Here is an 11610-nt window from a genome sequence, read left to right as displayed (position 1 = left end):
AGCGGACAAGCTTTAATGTCAAGCCCTGTGATACATAACTTTGTATATTATTATTAACCAAATGACTGTAATTTCGATAGCTCATAAAAGACCAAGCATTAAAGCCAAAATGTGAATACCCCTTGAAAGTAATTAGAGTATATACTCAGACCAAATATCATATAGGCGTTCAAAGCCAAAATCACCTTTGAATAGAAGAATGCGGTAGGAAGACCTTATAATCAGACTCGTCTTATTCGGCACAATACGGATAGTTAACTTGTTAATGTGTAGGGAGAGTGCAACATCTGCAAATTAAACCAAATTGACCCTTATATGGTTATATTTCGTTTAATTGGCACTCTCCGGGAGCTAAATTAGGCTTTGACTCCGGACTGCAGATAAATCCAAAGTAGCAGCAGCATGTTATCCCTCCAGTAGTCTAATCCCCTTACATAACCTGATGAAGCTTCGCCACAACTTAGTTCAACTGTTAATCATCCATTGACCTTCCATGGCAAGGCAGGGGTGGAAGAAGTACTCTGATATTTTCACTTAAGTAAAAATAGCATACCACAATGTTTAAGAACTCGTAGTAATTAAAAGGCTTGCATTCAAACTTTTATTTGAGTAAAAGTACAAAAGTATTGGCATCAAAATATAATTTAAATACCAAAGTAAATGTTTCAAGATTTTTCAGAAATACTGGGTTTACAAGCTCACAGCTGCGTTGTGATGCATTGTGGATGCATTGTGGAAAGTATTATTTGCCTCAGATCCTATATGTTTAAAGTGAAATGGACATATTTAAGTGAAGTAAAAGCACCTAAAAATTAAAAGAACAGTACTTGAGTAAATGTACTTAGTTACTTTCCACCACTGGTTATCAAGGCTGTGTGACTTCAAACAAGTTTCATGTTGTTTTTGTTTTAAAACAACATTGGCACACAGAGAGTCACGACACACGTCACATGCGAAGAAAAACACAACACAAAGATAATAATAAACACAGAGAAATTTGGAGCCACCAGAGAGGCCAAAAGACCACAAGTCACTCGTAACTTCAAAAAGGAATTCAGGATTTACTCAATATGAAAACAATTTCTGTTTTTAGAGATAAAAAGGCATGGTAATCAGTGAGGCGTACGTACACCAATTTCAAGAAGAGAATGAAGCGCTGCGTGGATGGATCCAGTGTGGTTCACTCAACAGGTGCTCTTTGGAGGAACACATTCCAAGAAGTCCTGCTTGAGCAGAAAGGCTGACAGTTCCTGACACCAATCATAATCGTCTCTGTCAGGTGGAAACCTTGTATGTCCAAAACTGTCACTTCTCACGATTCCAATTCAAAAACAGCAAAAGTAGCAGATCTTCAAGCTCGAAACGTGTCGCTTCGCGCATAGCTTGTGGATCTACTACTTTTGCTGTTTTTGTGTGACACTGTAGGTATGATCAAGTAGTGCATTCATTTGTCCCCCAAAAAATGAAAAAGTAAAAATATGGAGATTTGAGGTTTCTGCCCGACAGTGATGATAAAAAAACAACACAATGTTAAAGTCATCCATTCTGAGAGACAGGGTCAAAATATGAACGACCTATTTGGTTCCCAAACCGTTCAGACCAAGATCCCCCAAATATCCATATAGTCTTGATTACGGCAACGCACTTCTCATCAGGAGTGGTTATACGTGTAGGCGTGACATTGGTGTGGTTGAATAAATTGATTTAATTACAGCATGCACTAGCCATGTTACTTCTCTGCCAAGGACTACTTCGGACGACCATCATTTATGGTCGTATACCGCCATGAACGACATTGGACGAGTTGGACTTTTATACTGAAAAAACACATTTGACCATCAGGTCAAAATTCGTGTGACATCCCTCCTGTGTCTATATAGGTGAGACAGACGTGACCTTTGACACGATCTAAATGTCTCAAAAGAATAAGAGCAGGGAGACAAAATACAATACATAATATTCAGCCACTATTGTTTGAAAGTAACTGATTTATTGAGGGGAAGTCGAGTCTCTATGTATAATGTAAATGTTATACATGGTTATTGTAAGGATATTTTTAGGCCTACTATCATTGAATTATTGCTTTTGAAACTGCTGTTCGTGTACAACAGTAGGCTGTTTAAAACTTTATCCACATCTTTAAATCAGCATCATACACTTTTCCTTTCGTTAGAATTCTCTGGCTACTCAGATGTTCCACCAGAGGGTGCTGCAGTTCAACTATTCTAACAGTGATTGTTTCCACCAGGCTGAATGCATGGGGAGAGTATGTTTTGCACTCCATCCGTGTGTGTGCGTGTGTGCGCGTGCGTGTTCATCCGTCTGTGTACAGCTAATCTCCGGCACCATTAACCCGATCGATGCCAAATTTTGCACACACACACTCCCTGGATGAACCTATGCCCCAAATTTTCCAGAACGGCCTGCCACCAGGAGGCCGACGTTTGAAAACACATTATATACACATTATAACAGTCATGTGTTCAAGACGGATCTGTCCGATATTTCATATTCCATCCTAATTGGCTAACATTGGCTTTCAAAGTTTGCAGGATTGGCCCGTTTTAAACAAAAAGCCTCAACTCATGAACGCAGCGTGCAATTTACGTGAAATCTTTCACAGACTTTCCTACTAGGCTGAGGAATATATCCCACCCTTTTCACATTGGCCTGTTATAGCGCCACCAACAGGTGGATTTTTGCAAAACACATTTTTGGAACAAAATGGCTCAAATCATCCAATTGCCATCCAAGGCATAAGAAGAAATGGCACCCTTTTCACATTGGCCTGTTCTAACAGTCTGCGGAAGTGTCTGGTGCTGGGACTCTGGTGCAACGCACAGGTCCTGGGCCTGGTGAGCAGGAGTGGACCTGGTGAGACGTAGGAGGGGCCCGGACATGAGTCAACCCACAGAGCCTAGTCCTTACATGCGCCAGAAGCGTACCTCCCAGCCCTGGCAGAGTAGTTCTTGAGTAGTTCCAACGGATTGTGTGGCCCTGGTTTTTCCCTAGTGGGACTGATTGAGGGTAGCTACTGGGACGTAAGTCGGGACTTGATCACCCCGACTGGGTCACCTGAGTGAGGAGTATGATGTTCGAGAGACCCGAAACCCCGATGACCTTGGGATACATCACTGAGGATAAGTCCCGGGTGCATCCATGCGATGTTTTTTGTAATAGTGCCACCAGGAGGCCACAACCTGACCTGGCCTGGTGGAGACCTGTGCCGCACTTTTTCTAGTTCCCAATCGTTTTAATTTCAAAGAAATTAAAGGGAAGAAGTTTGATATGCATTAGGTCAGTCACATTGGTTCTCAACCTGTGGATCGGGAACCCCAGGGGGTCCCCACATGATTGTGGGGGGCCCCAGATGACAGTGATTAAATCATTAAAATTAAATAATAATTACACAGTACTGTGGAACAGAGTCAAACTAAATGTTATGCCATAACTCCTACAATTCAAAGTGCTTGTCAGGGTGGGGGGTTCAGCGTCATAGAGGGCCTCTGACATGATCAGGAGATGTACGGTTTAGTAGGTTACATCGGGTGTGTGCGTCCACAGGATGAAGGTGACGGCGTCAGGAACAGAGCGGATGTCTGGTTGCAGTTCCACACGGATGCCTCTGCCTCGTGGTGGAAGGTACGTCACCTCTTGGTCTGTGGAGAGACACGTAGGTCAGTCAAGTTGAACAGTTAAAGTTATATTCAGTGGTTCCACTTAATTCAAATATTTTTTTAGGTTTAATGTTTGTCTTTAGTTCCATGTTTGTTTTGTGAACGTCATTGACAATGAAGGGAAAATGTACGTCATAATGTAACTCATTACGTCATATTGTCTCTTTATTGTTAATGTTTGTGTTTGTTTTACATCACCATTACATCACCTAATCAACATGAGTTGAAGCAAAGATTTGAGTTAAAAACGTTTGCTCTGAAAGAATATATATATTCAAACATTTGGGTCACATTTTCACGATTTTTCAAAAATAGCAGACATACAAGCTCGTAGCTCGGCACTCGGTGCCGCGCTACGCGCTTGTAGATCTGCTATTTTTCAATAGCTAAAGTATAACATAATGCCTAAACCACCAAAAGGGGTTCCCGCCCCAAAATGGGTTAATGACAAGCCCAACACTGGTCATGATTATGAACATTCAATCTTACCAACAAGGAGCTGGATCGTACTGTTGCCCACGCGTGGAACGAGACAGCGGTAGGTCCCTTCGTCCGAGAAGCTCACCCCGGTCAGCCTCATTGAGAAGTCACCACGAGACAGCTTGTCATGGAACAGGGACGTCCTCTGTTTGTACGACGGGTGTACAGGTAGACTCAAGGTACGTCCGTCTTGGAGAAGGCAAACGTATGGTGGCTCCAGGTCAGCTCTGGTCCAAAACATTGAACAACTCTCCATGTCGACCGGAGGGTCAACGTGACACGGAAGGATCGCCTCGCCTCCCAGTCTGGCCAGCACAGGTTGAGAGGACCCGTTGACCTGGTGTAGTCCTAAAAATCACACCCGTGTGAACTGAGTGGTGTAAGGTCTTATATAGCCTGTCTGACGTAATGAAATCATGTCTGACGTAATGAAATCACACCCGGGTGAACAGGGTGAACATAGCAACCATGCTCATTTTTTCTGCACAGACTAACAAAGCCAGTTGTAGGAGTGGTTTACACCACTCAAAAACCATGTCTGACGTAATTAAATCACACCCGGGTGAACAGGGTGAGCATAGCAACCATGCTCATTTTTTCTGCACTAACAAAGCCAGTTGTAGGAGTGGTTTACACCACTCAAAAACACAACACAGGTTGAGAGGACCCGTTGACCTGGTGAAGTCCTAAAAACACAATGCTTTCACGTGAGCTAGAGCAGTGGTTCCCAAAGTGGGGTCCGGTGACCCCCAGGGGTCCTTGAGGCAGTTCCAGGGGCCCCCCCAGCTAAATGATAGTTTGGATCAACTTGTGATCAAGTTGATCACAAAGTTAGATCAGTATCAGTTAGTTGATCAGATCAACCTTCTTAATTTGCTTATTTTATTTGTAAAAAGCAACACTGTATTAACTTATTAAGACATGGCAGTATAATATTGGTGCAAAATGGAAATATGTAATTAAATACCGTGTTCCATTTCAAAGAATAAAAAATGCCGTCTAGCGCGAGGCCTCGCAGGCGCGGCACCGTTCGCACAACCTAAAAAGCGGCTCTATATATATATATTTATATATATATATATATATATATATATATATTTTTTTTTGCATCATTTACAACAGGCCTTGCTTTGAAGCATCTCGTCTCCCATGGGTCAGAACCTACAGTCTATGGTCAGAACCTTAGAGTATATATGAATAGAGACGGTGTTAGATACATTCTGATATGTTGTTTACACGTCATGTCAAGTTGGCCACTCCATCATATTCTGTTGGTCAACACAGATAGAACTTTGGGCCCAGACCGTGTTCCATATAGGTCATATTTTGTCATCTCCCATATCATCATTTTACTCTTAGCCTACTGCCTGTTTACTCCGGGTTGTTCTTATTATCATCATAAATGTCATGTCATCCATGTTTATGGCCAAAATATGTTTTCATCTGTCCCTCTTATGGAAGTCTCCATACTGTCTGCCTGTAGCCACAAAATTCACCATACTGTAGTGTGCTGTTTTGATTTTAGTTTACATGCAGCTGCTTCGATATTAGTGTGGCCTTGGGGCCTAGTGAGAAGGAGCGTTTCTCTCTGTCGGAAGTTCACAGTGCAGGGAAAGTTATCAACAGGTTGCCTGGCAACACCAGTGTCCACGCTCTCCCGGCTTGAGGCAACATCAATGTGCAGGACAGAGGAGATGAATTCTACGTCTCATCATCCATGTGCTGGTCCAATGAGCGATCGACAACCAGCGCCACCGTGGGATATTACGGATATGAATCATCTCCATCCAATGAACTTTATATCAACAAATCTGACGCATTTACCCATATGTAAATGAGTCCGTTTGGATGAGGGCTAGGTGAACAGAAATGACACTCCAGAGATTTAGAAAATGTAGTTTTATTCTTCTTTTGCAAGCTGTTCAAAAATAATGTTCAAAAATCATTCTTCCGAATAGGGTTTCACAAGAAAGGTAGTTCACGAAAAAGGAAACAAAAAACTTACAGACCTCTAATCAAGCCTAAGTTTAAAGCCGAACCCGTCTAGCTAGTCAGTGCTACTGACTGTTCACTATAAGGGCAGAGCTATCCAGCATTGTGCCCTTCTATTCCCTCTACTACCTGAAACTGGAATCCCTTCCCCACCCACAATCTGGGCCTTTCAATTGTTGGGTCAAACCAACAGTCTTGAGCTCTGGTTGAAGACTATAGTTTCACCAACCTCTCTAGCCAAAATAAACATAGAAAACATTTCCCAAACCTTACAGACATCATGATCCACAAGGTAACTATAATCATGTTTTTAGCAAACAACTCTTCATTCATAATTCATAATATAAAGATACAAATACACACCCACACACCCCCATAAGTGGTAAGTCCCAATTAGGTCCCTCCACCAGCCTATAAAAGGATCCCCGGAATCAGCTGTGACTGTTTTGGATCATCAACCCAAAAACAGGGAGTAAGTTTGTGAGCCATGAGCTTTTTCTTTAAATCAATAAATATATATTTCAACTGAGTTTGTCCATCATTTGTAATGCATAAGGTGATTGTACTGAAACATACAATACTGGGGGTACAAAGACATAAGTGGGAAAGTCAGTCTGTCTTTACCACACATCCCCCCCTTTAAGACCTGTCCCTCACCTCCCTTTATGGGACAGGAAATCGGCCACCATATTCTTTCCAGCACAGTGGTGTTGTAGATGCGTGGTCCGATGAAGACTCCGCCCTCTGGATATCAGGAACCTAAGGAGAACCAGCCCTTCTGGAATGTTGCAGTACCCTGAGGTCAACAGGAGGACCTCCGGGCTGCAATAAAGGTCTCTGCCAGCTCAGCTGCTGCTCGTGACGTATCTGGGTCACGCTCTTTGATCCACATCCTCAGCTCTGGGTTGAGGATGCGTAAGAACTGCTCCTTGACAATGGCGTCCCCAATCTCCTCCTTGGATATCTGTCTGGGGTTCATCCATTTGTCATACAGCTCCTTCAGCCGTGTCTGAGGTTCTTTGGGAGTGTGACGTTCAGTTCGGATCCATTGGAACAATTGAATAGTTTAAATTATATGATGTAAATACTATTATCTGAACCATGTAGTACATTTTCCTCTGTAAATTGACTTTATTACCTACTACAAATTACAGTTAAAACCTTAAACTCCTCTCAGAACTTTATTCATCTGCGTCCAAATTATTTTTTATGGTACCGTGGCTCATTCAAGATTTAAAGGGCTACTCACTCATTTTTAAGGTAAAGACAGCACGGCTTTTGGGTCTCCCTACTGGGTTATTGAATGTATTTATTTAGTCTTTTAAAACTATTACAATATTCATATAAGTATGGATTTTATTTCCATCAGACGGCACCGGATTTCTCCTCCCATCCACTTGCATTAAGTTGCTCAAAAGCGCATGAGGCGATTTCACTCCTCCTTCCGGGTAGGAACAGAGTGCATTCTGGGATGGATTGGGCCAAACTCATGAACGCACTGTGCCGTTGACTATCATTGCACGCGTTCAGCGTTCACGTGTCATCATGAACGTGCGCATTAATGATAGTCAACGGACCAGTGCGTTCATGTGTTTGGCCCAGCGCTGCAATACCAAATTCGGCCACAATGTCCATTCAGGGTTTCCTCCGGGTGCCGTCTATTAATATTATACTCTAAGGTCAGAACAAGGTGTGATAACAATTTTGAACTGCTTTGTTTATGTCAGTGTTAGAGATGGAGCTCGTTAATTTTTATTGATAACGAGCACCTTATCGATCAGGCTTATCGAGCCGTGTTCTTATCGAGCCCACTATCGAGCATTATATATCTTTTACTAGGGCCTTCAAATACAGTACTTTTCTAACAGACGGAAGGCAACTGACCTTTTTACCAATAAAATAATATTAAACAAACTGTTAACTGGTTAATATGTGTACCGTCACTTTAAAAGCGTAATTTTGTTTATTTTCCCTGGGCAGCGCTGGTTGGCAGGTATCAATACACTTTTAGACCGACATGTGTGGGCCTGTGGGGATGATTACATTTATTTATTGATCGCCTCTTATCTTGATTGTTTAAACATGACGTCATGGACCGCTATATGCTCGATATCAGGCTTGATAAGCCCAAAGCTTATTGATAACGGGTACTCAATAAGCTTGTTATCTGATTTGTTCAGGTATTGGTTATCAAGTTATCAAGATCCCTAGTCAGTGTTGTTTTTGTCGACTAAAACCAAGACGAAAAATGTTCGTCGACTACCTTTTTTCACTGACGAAAACTAAATGGAAACTAAATGAAAACTATAAGCCATGCTTGATGACTAAAACTAAGACTAAATATACTGACAATTTCGTCAACAAATAAAAAATAGACTAAAATGTTAGTAAGGGACTATAGTGGACAAGAGAACCACTATAAGTCATTTTACAATTAGTTGCATGCTGAAAATAGCCGATCTACAAGCCCACGACGCGTTGTGGGCTTGTAGATCGGCTATTTTCAGCAAGTGAAAAAGAAAACAGTCATTACGACTGTTTTCTTCTTTTTTTTTGTCGATTTAGTCGACTAAAATCTTATGACATTTAGTCAACTAAAACTAGACTAACACTAAAACATCCCAGGTGACTAAAACTAAGTGAAAACTATTCAAGAGACTATGACTCTAAATAGAAATTTGCTGCCAAAAACAACACTGGTTTATGTGTATGGTCAGGAGAGAACGAAAACCATGCTTTTGTCAAGTATAATATGTTAAATTGCTAGATGTGAGGTCAACTTCATTTGACTCGTTTCATATCACAGGGCTTAAAGTTCTCCGTCCCCAGGAAGTTTCACAGTTGTGTTGTTTGAAAGATTTTGAAGGGTTTAAAAAAAAAAATACAAACCAGGTTTCCAGCCAACATTGACGACAGGGTTGCATAAGACTAACAACATTCCTTCTATACATGGTACAAGTACACACGGGGAGAACATGTGAGGGTAAGTATCCACCCTAGGGGGACACGGGGAGAACATGTGAGGGTACCTACCCTAGAGGACACGGGGAGAACATGTGAGGGTACCTACCCTAGAGGACACGGGGAGAACATGTGAGGGTACCTACCCTAGGGGACCCGGGGGAGGTCATGTGAGGGTACCTACCCTAGGGGACACGGGGAGAACATGTGAGGGTACCTACCCTAGGGGACACGGGGAGAACATGTGAGGGTACCTACCCTAGGGGACACGGGGAGAACATGCAAACTCCACACAGAAAGGCCCTTTTGCCAAGCCCGCCTCGGGTATGGGCACTGATGATGTGGAGGAGAGAACACGCCCCCAGCACCCACAGCGTCCCCAGTGGGAATCGAACCCAGGACCTTCTAGCTGTGAGGCGACAGTACTACCAACTGTGCCACCGTGCCGCACAGGCAAAGTTGTATTCTAGATGTGAGGTGTTACTGCATGGCCAAAGAGCTGTAGTCATTCAGAGATACTTTAAATACAAGGTGAAAGAAAAATGCTAGCTGCTGCCTGCCAGCCACTGAAAGATTCATTCACAGGCACAGCATGCACTAATCAAGCTTGTGCCTGGAACAAATCCACCTGGAAAAAATGTGATGCCTAGCTGAGAACGTTGGAGGGCCAGACCACGCAGGGAGGGGACCTCTGGTTGGCCTGAGAACGTTGGAGGGCCAGACCACGCAGGGAGGGGACCTCTGGTTGGCCTGAGAACGTTGGAGGGCCAGACCACGCAGGGAGGGGACCTCTGGTTGGCCTGAGAACGTTGGAGGGCCAGACCACGCAGGGAGGGGACCTCTGGTTGGCCTGAGAACGTTGGAGGGCCAGACCACGCAGGGAGGGGACCTCTGGTTGGCCTGAGAACGTTGGAGGGCCAGACCACGCAGGGAGGGGACCTCTGGTTGGCCTGAGAACGTTGGAGGGCAAGACCACGCAGGGAGGGGACCTCTGGTTGGCCTGAGAACGTTGGAGGGCCAGACCACTCAGGGAGGGGACCTCTGAAAAGTATGACAATCACAGCTTCAGCATTCGAGGCAGATGCATATGTTATTCAGCACTTTACCTCGTGCGGCGGTAGCTCAGGGGTAGAGTGGCCGGATGGTAACCGCAAGGTTGCCAGTTCGAAAAAAAGGTTTTAAATACTTCACTATGCACAATTAATTGAGAATGAATGAAAGTTTCACTTTTTGAATTATATTTGGGAAGAAAATGAACTTTTACACAATATTCAAATTTTTTGAAAAGGTGCTGTACCGGTAGTCTCTTCCTCGGAGAATCAACTAGATTCAGGATAACCTGTCGTTACGTGCATCATGGTCATGGAAGACCAACAGAACGCCACTGTGTCATTCTAGACTATAGTAATAACTTAGGGTTAGATTTAGGCATATAACCACACCCATCGGGTAGAAAGGTCTGGGAAAGAGTAGCCTCGGTCCCAGGCTCACTTAACTGCGAAAAAGGGGAAAGAGCAGAGCAATAGCTCTGGGAAAGAGGTAGTCCTGAATTCTAACAGAAGGAAAAATGATGCCGATTTAAAGATGTGGATAAATAAGCAGCCTACTGTTGTACATGAACAGCAGTTTCAAAAGCATTAGAACAATAATTCAATGATAGTATGCCTACAAATAATATCATTACCTTACAATAACATAACATTTTTAGATTATACATAGTCATAGAGCCTTGACTTCCCCTCAATAAATCAAATACTTTCCTATACTCATGAGATGATGGCCAGGGAATACGTCCGTTCTGAACAAAATGCTGAAGATTTTCAATGATAGTATGCCTACAAATAATATCCTTACCTTACAATAACATAACATTTTTAGATTATACATAGTCATAGAGCCTTGACTTCCCCTCAATAAATCAAATACTTTCCTATACTCATGAGATGATGGCCAGGGAATACGTCCGTTCTGAACAAAATGCTGAAGATTTTTCAAAAAGATCAAGCAGCACAAAGTGACACGATATCGCTATGATCGAGCTTGTATAGTTGCAATTTTTGATTGGCCGAAGTATACAATAGTGAAAAGGACCAGTATTGTATATAAAGTAATCAACAAATTCTCAAATATAGGAAATAGGCACAAATTGTGAACATAGCTGATCTACAAGGTCACAATGCAGATCTTGTAGATCTCCTATTTTCACAACATTTATCTGTGGAAATTAGTCAAAATAAATGTTATGCCTTAACTCCTACAATTCCAAGTGCTCGTCAGAGTGGGGGTTAATTGTTCAATATGATTATTTTGGGGGTGTTTTAAGTGTTAATGTAACGCAAGTGCATAAATGTCCATTTTATACACCAATAAGGGTCCATTTGGGTCCTATTTATCCAATTTGAATCCTTAAAAGTAACAGTTTTGGACATACAAGACCCGACAGACATTAGTGCTTTGTGTTGACTAAAGTAAAGGGCCTTGTAGCCGTGGCGTCATATGG

The sequence above is a fragment of the Electrona antarctica genome (genome assembly GCF_951216825.1).
Source record: "Electrona antarctica genome assembly, chromosome: 1".
NCBI lineage: Eukaryota > Metazoa > Chordata > Actinopteri > Myctophiformes > Myctophidae > Electrona > Electrona antarctica.
Note: the sequence above shows the minus strand (reverse complement) of the source record.